Genomic DNA, 15,864 nt, shown 5'->3' with positions numbered 1-15,864 from the left:
GGGTCCTGCACTTTGGCCACAAAAACCCCGGCAGAGCTGCAGGCTGGGGACAGAGCGGCTGGACAGCAGCCAGGCAGAAAGGGACCTGGGGGCACTGATGGACAGCAGGCTGGACATGAGCCAGCAGTGTGCCCAGGTGGCCAAGAAGGCCAATGGCTCCTGGCCTGGATCAGGAATGGTGTGGCCAGCAGGAGCAGGGCAGTGATTCTTCCCCTGTACTGGGCACTGGTTGGGCAGCACCTCGAGTGCTGTGTCCAGTTCTGGGCCCCCAATTTAGGAAGGACAGGGAGGGGCTGGAGCGTGTCCAGAGAAGGGCAACAAGGCTGGTGCGGGCTCTGCCACACAAGTCCTGTGAGGAGCAGCTGAGGGAGCTGGGGTTGTTTATCCTGGAGAATAGAAGGCTCAGGGGAGACAAGGCGGTGTCAGGGCACGGGTTGGACTTGATGATCTCCAAGGTCTTTTGTAGCCTGGCTGGTTCTGTGATTCTCTGAAACCACCCTTGGAGCAGTTGCAGGAGGAGCCCTGGGCCTCCTCTTCAGAAGCTGCAGCAGCCCAGGTCCCTCAGCTTCTCCTCACAGCCCCAAAGCCCATCCTGTCAGTCCTGCAGAGCCTCTGCAGCCCCTCCTCCTTGCCCAGAACAGGGAGCCCCACAGGCAGACACAGCAGCCCAGATGTGCCCCCCTGGCCTGGGGTGCCTCTGGCAAGGGAGCAGCACGAGGCACTGTGGGAGCCTGCAGACAATTCCTGCAGCACTTGTGGGATGATCCTGCTCCCCAAGGGACGTTCCCATGGTGCCAAGTCAGGAACTGAAATGGGGAGTGGGGCCAGAGAGGAGAGGGCAAACAGGGATGGGCTGTTTGCAGGGCAGGGAACAGGGCTGGGCAAGAGAAAGAAATTTGTAGAAGGAAGAGTAAAGAAAGTAAAGGTAAAGCCAAGGAAATGCTCAGGGCAGTTTGGGGGTGGCTGCCAGGCAGCCCTGGCTCTGAGCAACAGCGTCTGCAGTGGGACAGGGAACTCCCAGCTGATGGAAACAAACTTTCTGGCTGAGTGCAGAGGCCAGGACAAAGCTGAGTGGTTTCCCTGTGTCCCCCAGCCTGTCCTGGCCCCAGGGGCTGATGGCATTTGTGCTCCCTCAGCTTCATGTCCCCACAGCAGCAGCACGGGGGTGCTCCCGCCTGCTGTGTGCAATGCAAACAGGGGCTCCTGAGCCAGTGCTGCCGTGTCTGTGCCTGCAAGGATGGGGCACCTGTGTGAGCTGGGGGAGAGGCCAGGGCTGCAGAGGGGGGATGTTGTTGGCAGCTCCATGAGGACGCTCTGGGACGCTGCCCTGGGCTGTCCAGCGCCCTGGGGATGGATCAGCCCCTGCTCTGCTGCTCCTTCCCGTCTCCCCCAGGGCCCTGGCAGAGCACCAGCCGTGCTGTTTGCCCCCAGCCTGCCCACGGCCAGCCTGGGGCTGCTGACGGGGGTTTTCTGTGCTGAGCCTTGGCCTGGCCGTGTTCTTGAGAGAGCCTGGGCAAGGAGCCTGGAGCCCCCAGGCCCTGGCCTGAGGCGTCAGCGCTGCCCCAGCAGTGCCCATGGCCTGTCCCTGCTGCAGCCCCGGCACTGCCACCCCCAGGACTGTGCCCGGCCCCGAGAGCACTCAGGCCCTGCAGCAACACCAGGGCCACCAGGGCAGCGGGGCAGGGCCACGGGAGCAGCACTGGCAACACCAAGTGCTGCTGCTGCTGCTGGGCACAGCTGCTGTGCCAGCACTGATCTGCCCCCAGCTCTGCACACAGACATTGCTGCTGCAGCTCCAGAGAAGGCAACAAAAGGGCAGCTCTGCAGAAAACCCTGCTGGGAGATCCTTGAGTTCCTTTAAAGCCACCAAGAGCGCAGCCGCTCATTGACACAGTCTGTGGCTGCAGGGAAGGTGGAGAGAAACAAAATGAGAAATGGCACAAACAAAGACATTGCTTTGTGGACGATATTGAAAAAGAAAAACAAAGAAAACGAACCTCCAAAACGAAACCAACAAGAAGAATCAAAGATTACTTTTATTTGATGTGATTTGGGGAATAGGCCATAAGTCTACTGTTTCTGAAATGGTCCAGTCATCAGTCTCCACGGTGCAGCCTTGAGCTCCGAATTCCTCAGGCTGTAGAGGAGGGGGTTCAGGGCTGGAGGCACCACCGAGTACAGAACTGACCGGGCCAGATCCAGGGATGGAGAGGACATGGAGGGAGGCTTCAGGTAGGCAAACATGGCAGTGCTGAGGAACAGAGAGACCACAGCCAGGTGAGGGAGGCAGGTGGAAAAGGCTTTGTGCCGTCCCTGCTCAGAGGGGATCCTCAGCACAGCCCTGAAGATCTGCACTTAGGAGAAAACAATGAACAGCAAACATCTGAATCCTAAACAGACACTAACAGCAAGAAGCCCTAGTTCCCTGAGGTAGGATTTGGAACAGGAGAGCTTGAGGATGTGTGGGATTTCACAGAAGAACTGGCCCAGGGCATTGCCCTGGCACAGGGGCAGGGAGAATGTATTGGCTCTGTGCATGAGAGCATTGAGAAAGGCACTGGCCCAGGCAGCTGCTGCCATGTGGGCACAAGCTCTGCTGCCCAGGAGGGTCCCGTAGTGCAGGGGTTTGCAGATGGACACGAAGCGGTCGTAGCACATGATGGTCAGGAGGGCAAGCTCTGCTGAGATGAAGAACATAATGTAAAAGAGCTGAGCAGCACATGCTGAGTAGGAGATGGTGCTGGTGTCCCAGAGGGAATTGTGCATGGCTTTGGGGACAGTGGTGCAGATGGAGCCCAGGTGGCTGAGGGCCAGGTTGAGCAGGAAGAAGAACATGGGCGTGTGCAGGTGGTGGCCGCAGGCTCCGGCGCTGATGATGAGGCCGTTGCCCAGGAGGGCAGCCAGGGGCCCAGCAAGAGGCAGAAGTGCAGGAGCTGCAGCTGCCGCGTGTCTGCCAGTGCCAGCAGGAGGAAGTGGCTGATGGAGCTGCTGTTGGACATTTGCTGTGGCTGCACAGGGGGACCTGTTCATGGAGAAAGGACAGGGAAGAGTTAGAGGAGATACCTGTAACCAAAATCAAAGCCATTTCCCATACACCCTCCTCTGTAGCACACACGGACAGAAATCTGTGTTTAAGAGTTCTGGGGTTTTCTTTATAAGCTCCCCAATATTTTTCCTAGTATTCTTGTATATCAAAATCTCTGCATTTCTGTTTCCCCAGGGAGAACAGAGCAAGTTGTGTGAGGCAAAGTGATGAGAGGAGAGTGAGGGGAGATGGTCTGTCATTCTGACCTGTTCAGACTTTCTCGGGGCTTTAACCTCTCTCAGGTGGAGGGTGATCACATTCTCCTACTTCCCCTAAAATGTCACCAGGTACTGCTGAGAACAGATGGATCAACCACAGCCGAGCTCCACATATGTAGCCAAGGACTCACATTGCTCATTTCACCAACCCAGCAACATTTTCAGTGTCACAACACCTCTGTCTTTCCCCATCAATCTTATAACTCAGAGATGCTCTAGGACAGGTTTGCATCCTGGATTGGAGCTCCCAGCTTGGACTGAAATCTCAGGGAGACTTCCAAGAATCCTTCTGATGGCATTGGATGAAGGGAGATGCAGCTCCTTCCCTGGCTGCACTGCCAGCATTGCCCAGAGCCGGGCCCTGGGGACAGCTGTGTCACCCTGAGCCAGCTGTGCCCCCTGCCAGAGCCCCCAGTGCCAGGCAGCTGCTCCCAGCCCTGTGCTCTGCAGAGGGAACTGGGCCCGGGGCTGCAGAGCTGCCCCACGGCTCTGCTGCAGCTCTGCCTGCACAGGAGGGGCTGCACGCCTTGGAGCCCCGGCCCTGAGGGCAGAGGCTTGGCTGGGGGCACAGGAGGGAGGGGGCTTGTGCAGAGGGAGGGGCTTCACTGGAGGGGATCCTCTGCACATCTCTAAACTCTCCCTGCCACAGCACTTCTGGGTTTTGTTTTCTCTCCTTGCCTGATCTCTTCTCTGCTTCCTGGAGATTTTCCTCCTGCAGGTGTTTCCCTCTGCCTGATCTCTCCGTGCCAGCACTCACAGACCCCAAATCTCTGTGCACTCTCCTTGGCCTGACAGAACCCTGCCTGTTTGCAGGGCACTGGCTGGGGGCAGCTTCTGTTTGCAGCTTGGAGAAAGGACAGCTCAGACTGAGCCTGATGGCTCCAGCAAATGTGATGCTGCTGCTGTCCATGGGCAGAGTGGCTGCAAGCACATTAGGGATGTACTGTGAACCTGTACATCACTAAAAGTAACAGCTCAGATGTCTCAGGCACTTGACAAAATTAATAATCAATAATTCATAATCAACATTTAATATTCATCCATCCCTCCCTGCCATCCTGGAATATTAGGAAACTGAATACAAAGTCTTTGGAAATCTCCTAATTTTTATCAAATCCTTGTCCTGGAAATATTCTGTGACTGATCAGAACCCCTCAGCATGTCAGAGCTTCATGAGCATTTCACCTGTCCTGCACCAGAAATACTCAGAGTTGTACTCACAGGGTCTGTGGGCATTGGGATGTTCCAGCTTGAGGAGATCACTGCAGGAGCTGCAGCTGCCTTGTCCTGCAGCCAGAGGTTCCTGTGCCAAGGGCTGGCAGTGATTCTGCCCCAGGCACTTCTCAGCACCTTCCCAGCCCTGACTGATTGAAGCTCTCTGTGCCTCTGGGCTGTGCCCAGGCTGGCTGCAGGCAGTGCCCCAGCCCTGCTGGGCTGGGAGAAGAGCTGCTCATCAAGAGAAATGTGCTTTTGAAGCTCTTCTTGGTTGCCAGGATCACCCTCTGTGCCAGGAGCCTGGCCCAGCTCAGCAGCACAGACACAGCACAAGGACTTGAATGAGCCTCTGGGGCTTTGTGCTCAGGCCCTGAACATCAGGCCCTGAGAGGGAGCTGCAGAAACCTCTCTGTAGGAGGAGGGGTTGGGGAAGGCAGTCTAGGGTTGCCATGGGAAACAGCAGTTGTATGAGTTCTCCACCCCCTTTTGTAAGAGAATTGTACCCTCCCCCTGTCCTGTCACTTATAGTTCAAGGCTGCCCCTTAGCCTAGAATCTTCTCTGTTCCACGTTTTCCCTTTGGTTCTTCCACCAAGAACACTCCTTTCCCTTTTCCCCACTGGTTAATGTTATATTTCCCCTCCCTTTAGCCTTCTCCCGATTGTACCCTCGAATGCTAAACCCTCCTACCCCTACGCAGTAAAAGAATCCTCACCCTGCCCTTCGGGGCTCTCGGAATCTGCCTCCCTTCTGCTTCGTTGTCTCCCTGTCTGCCCCTTCTGCGACCCTTCAATAAACGAGCAGGATTTCAGCAGCCTGAGTGTCCCTCCCGTTCTTCTGGCGGACCCTCAGATGTACCAGCTATCTGAGCTTCGTGCCGAGTGGCTACAAGCCCCCATGGCTCGGCAATCATGAAACTTTGTGGAACAAAGGCTCCATTGTTAACCTCCAAAACTAAAAATACAATTTCCACATCATGGAACCTTGTGAAACCAAGGCTCCATTGTTACCACCCAGAACCAAGGAGACCATTGTGACATCATGGAACATCGTGGAACTAAGGCTCCATCCTTTCCATCCGGAAACATGAAGACGATTGTGACATCATGGAACCTCGTGGAACCAAGGCTCCATTCTTTCCATCTGGAACCATGGACACACTAGTGACATAATGGAACCTCATGGAACCAAGCCCCCATTGTTACTGCCCAGAATTAAAGAGACCATTGTGACATCATGGAACCTAGTGGAACCAAGGCTCCATTGTTATCCTCCAAAACCAAGGAGACCATTGTGACATCATGGAACCTCGTGGAACCAAGGCTCCATTTTTACCCTCGAAAACCAAGGATACGATTGTGACATCATGGAACCTCATGAAACCAAGCCCCCATTGTTACCGTCCAGAAATAAAGAGACCATTGGGACATCATGGAACCTCATGGAACCAAGGCTCCATTATTACCGTCCAGAATGAAGGAGACCATTGTAAAATCCAGGAACCTCATAGAACCAAGTCTCCATTGTTACCATCCAGAACAAAGGAGAATATTCTGACATTATGGAACCTCGTGGAACCAAGGATCCACTGTTACCTTACAGAACTGAGGAGACCATTGTGACATCATGGAACCTTGTGGACCCAAGGCTCCATTGCTACCGTCCAAACTCAAGGAGGCCATTGTGACATCATGGAACCTCGTGGAACCAAACACCCATAGTTACCGTCCAGAATTAAAGAGACCATTGTGACATCATGGAACCTCGTGGAACCAAGGCTCCATTCTTTCCGTCCGGAAACAAGGAGACCATTGTGACATCATGGAACCTACTGGAACCAAGCCTCCATTGTTACCGTCCAGAACCGAGGAGACCATTGTGACATCATGGAACTTCGTGGAACTAAGGCTCCATTTTTACCATCCAGAACCCTAAGAGCATTGTGACATCATGGAAAGTCGTGGAACCAAGGCTCCAATAATACCCACGAAAACCAAGGAGAGTATTGTGACATCCAGGAACCTGGTGGAACCAAGGCTCCATTTTTACCCTCGAAAACCAAGGATACGATTGTGACATCATGGAACCTCATGAAACCAAGCCCCCATTGTTACCGTCCAGAAATAAAGAGACCATTGGGACATCATGGAACCTCATGGAACCAAGGCTCCATTATTACCGTCCAGAATGAAGGAGACCATTGTAAAATCCAGGAACCTCATAGAACCAAGTCTCCATTGTTACCATCCAGAACAAAGGAGAATATTCTGACATTATGGAACCTCGTGGAACCAAGGATCCACTGTTACCTTACAGAACTGAGGAGACCATTGTGACATCATGGAACCTTGTGGACCCAAGGCTCCATTGCTACCGTCCAAAATCAAGGAGGCCATTGTGACATCATGGAACCTCGTGGAACCAAACACCCATAGTTACCGTCCAGAATTAAAGAGACCATTGTGACATCATGGAACCTCGTGGAACCAAGGCTCCATTCTTTCCGTCCGGAAACAAGGAGACCATTGTGACATCATGGAACCTACTGGAACCAAGCCTCCATTGTTACCGTCCAGAACCGAGGAGACCATTGTGACATCATGGAACTTCGTGGAACTAAGGCTCCATTTTTACCATCCAGAACCCTAAGAGCATTGTGACATCATGGAAAGTCGTGGAACCAAGGCTCCAATAATACCCACGAAAACCAAGGAGAGTATTGTGACATCCAGGAACCTGGTGGAACCAAGGCTCCATTTTTACCCTCGAAAACCAAGGATACGATTGTGACATCATGGAACCTCGTGAAACCAAGCCTCCATTGTTACCGTCCAGAAATAAAGAGACCATTGGGACATCATGGAACCTCATGGAACCAAGGCTCCATTATTACCGTCCAGAATGAAGGAGACCATTGTAAAATCCAGGAACCTCATAGAACCAAGTCTCCATTGTTACCATCCAGAACAAAGGAGAATATTCTGACATTATGGAACCTCGTGGAACCAAGGATCCACTGTTACCTTACAGAACTGAGGAGACCATTGTGACATCATGGAACCTTGTGGACCCAAGGCTCCATTGCTACCGTCCAAAATCAAGGAGGCCATTGTGACATCATGGAACCTCGTGGAACCAAACACCCATAGTTACCGTCCAGAATTAAAGAGACCATTGTGACATCATGGAACCTCGTGGAACCAAGGCTCCATTCTTTCCGTCCGGAAACAAGGAGACCATTGTGACATCATGGAACCTACTGGAACCAAGCCTCCATTGTTACCGTCCAGAACCGAGGAGACCATTGTGACATCATGGAACTTCGTGGAACTAAGGCTCCATTTTTACCATCCAGAACCCTAAGAGCATTGTGACATCATGGAAAGTCGTGGAACCAAGGCTCCAATAATACCCACGAAAACCAAGGAGAGTATTGTGACATCCAGGAACCTGGTGGAACCAAGGCTCCATTGATCCAAACCATATCCGTGGAGACCATTGTGACACCATGGAACCTCGTGGGACCAAGGCTCCATTGCTACCGTCCAAAATCTAGGATACCATTGTGAGATCATGGAACCTCGTGGAACCAAGGCTCCATTCTTACCCTCCAGAAGCAAGGAGGCCACAGTGACTTCATGGAAGCTCATGGCAGCAAGGCTGAAATTTTACTATCCATAAACGAGGAGACCACTGTGACATCATGGAACCTGGTGGAACACGGCTCCATTTTTACCCTCCAGAAATGAGAAGACCCTTGTGAAATCATGGGACCTCGTGGAACCAAGGCTCCATTCTTACCCTCCAAAACAAAGGACACAATTCTGAAATCATGGAACCTCGTAGAATCAAGGCTCCATTGTTACCCGCCAAAACAAAGGATACGATTGTGACATCATGGAACCTCGTGGAACCAAGCCTCCATTATTACCCTCCAAAACAAAGGATACAATTGTGACATCATGGAACCTCGTAGAACCAAGGCTCCATTCTTACAATAGAGAACAAATGAGAACATTGTAATATCATGGAACCTCGTGGAACCAAGGCCCCATTGTTACCGTCCAGAACCAAGGAGACCATTGTGACATCATGGAAGCTCGTGGAACCAAGCCTCCATTGTTACCGTCCACAACTGAGGAGACCATTGTGACATCATGGAACCTCGAGGAACAAAGGCTCCATTGTTACCCTCCCGGAGGAAGGAGACCCTTGGGACATCATGGAACCTCGTGGAACGAAGGCTCCAGTGTTAACAGTCAAGAACCAAGGAGACCTTTGGGACATCATGGAACATCATGGAACCAAGGCTCCATTGTTACCGTCCAGAACAAAGGAGACCATTGTGACATCAAGGAACCTCGTGGAACAAAGTCTCCATTTTCACATCCAGAACCGTGGAGACCAATGTGACATCATGTAACCTCGTGGAACCAAGGCTCCACTGTTACACTCCAAAACCAAGGCGACAATTGTGACATCATGGAACCTCGTGTAGCCACGGATTCATTGTTATCGTCCAGAACAAAGGAGACCATTGTGACATCATGGAACCTCGTGGAACGAAGGCTCCATTGTCACGTCCAGAGGTAAGGAGACAATTTTGACAACATGGAACATCGTGGAACCAAGGCCCCATTGTTACCTTCCAGAACTAAGGAGACCATTGTGACATCATGAAACCTCGTGGAACCAAGGCTCCATTGTTACACTCCAAAACCGAGGAGACCAATGTGACATCATGGAAGCTCGTGGAACCCCGGCTCCATCATTACCGTACAGAACCGAGGAGACCATTGTGACATCATGGCACCTCGTGGAACCAAGGCTCCATTGTTAACAGTCGAGAACAAAGGAGACCATTTTGACATCATGGAACCTCGTGGAACCAAGGCTCCATTGTTACCGTCCAGAACCAAAGAGACCATTCTGACATCATGGAACCTCTTGGAACCAAGGCTCCATTGTTACTGTCCAGAACCCAGGACATCCATGTGACATCATGGAACCTCGTGGAACAACGGAACCATCGTTACCCTCCAGAACAAAGGAGACTATTGTGAGATCAGGGAACCACGTGGAACCCAGGCTCCATTGTTACCATCCAGACGCAAGGAGATATTTGTGACATCATGAAACCTCGTGGAACCCAGGCTTCGTTGCTACCGTCCAGCACTGTGGAGACCATTGTGACATCATGTAATCTCATGGAACCAAGACTCCATTGTTATTGGAAAGAACCAAGGAGATCCTTGTGACATCTTGGAACCTCATGGAAACAAGGCTCCATTGTTACCCTCCAGAACTAAGGAGACCATTGTGACATCATGGAACCTCGTGGAACCAAGGCTCAATTGTTACACTCCAGAACCAAGGAGGCCATTCTGACATCATGGAACATCGTAGAACCAAGGTTCCATTTTCATGTCCAGAACCAAGGAAACAATTGTGGCATCATGGAACCTCGTGGAACCAAGGGTCCATTGCTACCATCCAGAACCGAGGAGACCCTTGTGACAACATGGATCCTTGTGGAACCAAGGCTCCATTGTTACCAAATAGAACCGAGGAGACCATTGTGACATCATGGAACCTCGTGGAAGCAAAGCTCCATTGTTATCGTCCAGAACCGTGGAGACCATTGTGACATCATGGAACATCGTGGAAGCAAGGCTTCATTTTTACCATCCAGAACCGTGGAGACCCTTGTGACGTCATGGAACCTCGTGGAACCAAGGTTCCATTGCTACCGTCCACAACCAAGGAGACCCTTGTGACCTCATGGAACCTCATGGAACCAAGGCACCATTGTTACCGTCCAGAAAAAAGCAGACCATTGTGACATCATGGAACCTCGTGGAACCAAGGCTCCATTGTTGCACTCCAGAACCAAGGAGATACTTGTGACATCTTGGAACCTCGTGGAACCAAGGATTCAATGTTACTGTCCTGAATCAAGGAGACAACTGTGACATCATGGAACCTCGTGGAACCAAGGCTCCATTGTTACACTCCAGAACCAAGGAGACCATTGTGACATCATGGAACCTCATGGAACCAAGGCTCCATTGCTACCCTCCAAAATCAAGGGGACAATTGTGATATCATAGAAGTCAATGGAACCAAGGCTCCATTGTTATCCGCCAGAACCAAGGAGACCATTGTGACATCATGGAACCTCGTGGAACCAAGTCTCCATTGTCACGTCCAGAACTGAGGAGAACATTGTGACATCACGGAACCTCGTGGAACCAAGGCTCCATTGTTACTGTCCAGATTCAAGGAGATACTTGTGACATCATGGAACCTCGTGGAAGCAAGTCTCCATTGTTACTGTCCAGATTCAAGGAGATAGTTGTGACATCATGGAACCTCGTGGATGCAAGGCTCCATGTTTATCTGTAGGAGGAGCGGTTGGGGAAGGCTGTCTAGGGTTGCCATGGGAAACAGCAGTTGTATGAGTTCTCCACCGCCTTTTGTAAGAGAATTGTACCCTCCTCCTCTCCTGTAAGTTATTGTTCAAGACTGCCCCTTAGCCTAGAATCTTCTCTGTTCAACATTTTTCCTTTGGTTCTTCCACCAAGAACACTCCTTTCCCTTTTCCCCACTGGTTAATGTTATATTTCCCCTCCCTTTAGCCTTCTCCCTATTGTACCCTCAAATACTAAACCCTCCTACCCCTACGCAGTAAAAGAATCCTCACCCCGCCCTTCGGGTCTCTCGGAATCTACCTCCCTTCTGCTTCGTTGTCTCCCTGTTTGCCCCTTCTGCGACCCTTCAATAAACGAGCAGGATTTCAGCAGCCCGAGTGTCCCTCCCGTTCTTCTGGTGGACCCTCAGATGTACCAGCTATCCGAGCTTCATGCCGAGTGGCTACAAGCCCCCACGGCTTGGCAACTGGCTCCCCGAACAGGGACGGACACCAGCGAGTCCAATCCTTGACCGTCTCCTGGAGATTGCCTGCTCTGTGACCAGCCTTCTCCAGGATTGCAAGCGGCGTTCAGGGCCAGTTCCAGGGACAGTCGCCCTTTCAGTTCGGAAGGCTTCTGTCTCCTGGGTTCTGCTGATAACCGACGGACCTTCGAGCTGCGCGGCAGCGGCGATGCCCTCGGACCAGCAGAAGTTCCACCAGACCCCTCTTCGATCTCCCCGTTTTATGCCTGAGTCCTTCAGAGGTATGCTTATCTCGCTTTTTCTTACACCTGACTAGGCTTCACCTCCCTTTTTTGGTTTTTTTTTTTGGTTTTTTTTCCTTTTCGAAGAGGGTGATTTAGCTGTGAGACCTGATATAATGGGTTTACCGCGTGTCTCCAGCTCAACGGGAGTTTTATATCCAAATTAAGTCCCACCTTGTTTTAGGGAACATTTCTTTTGATAAGAGAGATTTAAAGCCTTTTGTTAAATTTATTTTTGAACATTTTCCTGCTACTACATGGGAAGATGTTTTGGTGCCTGATTTCTGGGGAAGAGTTGGGAGTAAGATTTACGATTTACAAGTTCAGGGGAGGATTTCAGTCGGTCGTTTTTTTCCGCTTTTTCATTCCATTCTTAATTTGTTAAAAAAGAAGGGAGAGAGTTGGGTCCCCAGTTCACCTACCTCATGTTCCTCCCCCCCCAATTCCCTCTTCCCCTAAGGGCGGATCGGGAGACAGATCCTGCCATACATCGGCACAGAGCTGCTGCCGTCTCTCTGCTGCTTCCCGATCCTCCCTGTCCCATTCGTGTGTTGGGACTGGCCACCTCAACACATGTCATTCCTGTTCCCTTCATACCAGAGACCCTAATCCTAGTTTGAAACCCTGTTGCTCTTTAGAGGACTTAACTGAACAAATAGGACAAAATGGCGCCTGCCTCGTGGCGAAAAAGGACCAGCCTCAAGATGGTGCCCCTCCTTCTCCTTCACCCCAGAAAATTCCCGCTGTCTCGCCCCCGCCTCCTCCCCCCACTCCGTCGAGTGCCGCCCCTGCGTCGGGACCCGTCCCCTCCTTCCCTCTGACCACACCCCTGGGTGGGCCCCCTGTGGCTGAGACCAGCCCCCAAGTGGGCCCAGCCCCTGTGGGTGGGAACCCCCCACCAGAAAGTCACTCCCCGGTGGGTGGGTCGGGACACGCCTCCTCCTCTCCTGCCACTGCCAGTTCCCACGCTACCAGAACCGGGAAGAAGCCTGGCCAGAAGCAGGCCATCCTGGCCTGCCGGGCCCACTGTCTCCGGGACCCACCAGCCAGGGAGAGGCACCGTGCCCTAACCTGGCCTGCTTCATCCTCGGAAGAGGATTACGATGAGGAGAGTGGCAGCCCCCGGCATTCCAACAAGTTGGGGGCGGTTGGGCAAAGATCAGAGAGGAGGCAATTAAGGATGGGGATTTGGAATTGGCACGGGACTTGGGCAGCTTTGCGGCACCGGTCATCCTCCGGCGGGGGAGGGAGCCAAAGTGGGAGCAAATTCCATACGCTGAGGTGAAGGAGTTAAGGAAGGCTGCCAAAGATTACGGCAGAAACTCGCCTTTCTTTAAAAATGTGCTGGACTTAACATTTGCTGGACATTTGCTAGTCCCCCATGATTTAAGGTATATTGCTGAGGCACTGTTTTCTCCCACCAAATGCAACCTCTGGGAGATTCATTGGAAAAAACTGTTGAAACCACTCCTGTGCAAGTATGATCTCGCAGAGGTGGTGGGAGAGGGGGATGAGGCAATGGAAGCCCTTGCTGGAGAAGGGGAGTTCAGCAGTCCGGAGGACCAAATTCTACTAGCACAGGAGCTGCTTCAGGACATAGCAGCAGCAGGAAAGGAGGCACTCCTGAAGATACCGGATGGTAAGACTCCCCTCCAAAACTTTTCTTCCATCATGCAAGGGCCTGAGGAGACTTTTATTACTTTTGTTGATAGACTGAAAGAGGCCATTGAGAGACAAATAGACAACGTAGAAGCTCGTGCAGAGCTTCTACGAAAGATGGCCATTTCTAATTCTAATTCGGAAACAAAAAAGATTCTCCGTGCACTACCTCAGGACCCCGAGCCCACCATCTCTCAGATGGTGGAGGCTTGCACAAAGGCAATGTCAATGGAGCACACGGCGGCCCTGGCTGTCAGCAAAGGGGTGGGAGAGGCCATGATAAACTTACAAAATACACGCTGTTTTAACTGTGGTCAGCTGGGTCACATCCAGGTGAACTGTCCCCACTGGCCACAAATTCAACAACCTATCTTGCCCCCCCAAGACCATATCCTAGGAACCCATTTTATCAAGATCACCAGTTTCATCTACAGCAACAAGGGTACCAGCCAGCGGGAAACTGGCGGCGAAGCGCGAGGAAGGGCCGCGCGACGACACCAAGTGGCCCTTCTCAGCATCCCAGCCTCCCGACCATCAGGGAGGACGAGTGGCCGCGCGGCCAAGTCCAGCAGTTCAGCGCAGCCACGAGGACAGACTCCGCCTCTTCCGCCGGACAGGTACCCTAAATCAGGGCAGTCGTCGGGTCCTCCGCAGCAGCGTCACCATCTCTCTCCAGGATGAGGACCTGACGAGAGCTCCTGCTGGGTTCCTGGGCCCCCTCCACGACCGTCGGGACACCACCGTGCTCATCTTAGAAGAGTCCTTCAACATGCTGAATGAAATCACCATCTTACCTGAGGTAGTGTGTTTTCCACCAGGAGAGAAGATCACCGTCTCCGTCATTTGTAACCACCCGCCATTTACTTTAAGGAAAGGAGATCCTTTTGCTTTGCTTTACGTACTGGACACCCACGATGACCTGGACACAGAGAGACATGTTTTCTTCACCCAAAATGTATGTAAAGAAAGACCATTAATTGATGCCAAACTTTCTTTCCAGGGAAAGTCGGTGCAGATGCGGCTCATGGCAGACACAGGAGCTGACGTGACCATCATCCCCCAGGTGAGGTGGCCCAGCGACTGGGAGCTCGTGCCCCCTTGCGGCAGGATCTCCGGTGTGGGCGGAGCGGTCCACTCTCTGAGGAGTAGGCATCTTGTGTGCGTGGAAGGTCCGGAAGGACAATTGGCAACGGTGAGACCTTTTGTTGTCTCTTCAAACATACTATTATTAGGAAGGGATGTTTTATCCCAATGGGGAGCCCGCCTCGACATCCCTAGCCCTTCGTGGGATTTTTAGTGTGGGCCACTGCAGAGTGCACTTCCCCACCCCTGACCTGGAAAACCAACACAGCGGTCTGGGTGGATCAGTGGCCCCTTCCATCAGAAAAATTGAGTGCGCTTCATAAATTAGTAGAGGAGCAGGTGAAACTTGGGCATTTAACACCTTCTACCAGCCCTTGGAATAGCCCTGTCTTTGTAATTAGAAAACCTGGCACAGACAGGTGGCGCCTGCTCCAAGACCTGTGAAGGGTTAATGATGTGATAGAAGATATGGGTCCCATTCAACCAGGCCTTCCATCACCTTCTATGCTCCCCAGAGACTGGCAGCTAGCAGTGATAGACATCAAAGACTGCTTTTTTAACATTCCGCTCTACCCGGGGATGCTCCCAGGTTCGCCTTTTCTGTACCATCATTGAATAGGGCTGAACCTTTTAAAAGATATCATTGGACATCCCTGCCTCAGGGGATGAAAAATTCCCCTGTGCTCTGTCAGACTTTTGTAGCGCAGATTTTATCACCTGTGCGCCGGCTTTTCCCTGAGGCCATCATCCTGCATTACATGGATGATGTGCTAGTTTGTGCTTCCGACTCGACATACCTAAAGGCAACACTGGACAAGACTATTAAGGCTATCAGAGCTGCAGGGCTCCAGATGGCGGAAGAGAAGATCCAATTCTCAGCACCATGGAGGTACCTCGGATTCCTCATCACGGGAAGGACAGTGACGCCACAGACATTGACCATCAATGAGGATCCGAAGACTCTGCGAGAACTTCAGCAGCTGTGTGGAACGATCACCTGGATCCGCCCCCTCCTGGGACTGACGACGGAGGAGCTGTCACCTCTCTTCTGTCTGCTTCGAGGCGACGGAGACCTCGCCTCACCGCGCGAGCTGACACCTGCCGCGCGGGAAGCCCTGGGAGGGGTTGCTGTTGCTCTGAATTCTCGCCAGGCACACTGCGTGGTCCGGACCCTTCCCGTGAACTTCGCGGTGTTGGGTAAGTGCCCCCACCTCCACGGACTTCTCTTCCAGTGGGATAACAGAGCATCTGATCCCCTGGTCATCTTAGAGTGGCTCTTCCTACCACACCAGCCCTCTAGGACGATCACGACCCCTGCAGAATTGCTAGCCACTTTAATAATGAAGGCACGACACCACCTCCGAACCCTCGCAGGGTGTGACCCTGCGTGCATTTACTTACCTGTTACATTAGATCAATTGGACTCGTTGT

At 52.3% G+C, this 15,864-nt stretch overlaps 1 pseudogene; it reads right to left on the bottom strand.

Annotated features, from left to right (window-relative positions):
• Window positions 1-2,018: 2,018 nt before the first annotated feature.
• Window positions 2,019-11,225, bottom strand: LOC128783232 (olfactory receptor 14J1-like; annotated as a pseudogene).
• Window positions 11,226-15,864: the final 4,639 nt, after the last annotated feature.

Source organism: Vidua chalybeata, unplaced genomic scaffold (genome assembly GCF_026979565.1).
Source record: "Vidua chalybeata isolate OUT-0048 unplaced genomic scaffold, bVidCha1 merged haplotype W_reject_6, whole genome shotgun sequence".
NCBI classification, from domain to species: Eukaryota; Metazoa; Chordata; class Aves; order Passeriformes; family Viduidae; genus Vidua; species Vidua chalybeata.
This window is presented reverse-complemented; position numbering and strand designations above follow the sequence as displayed.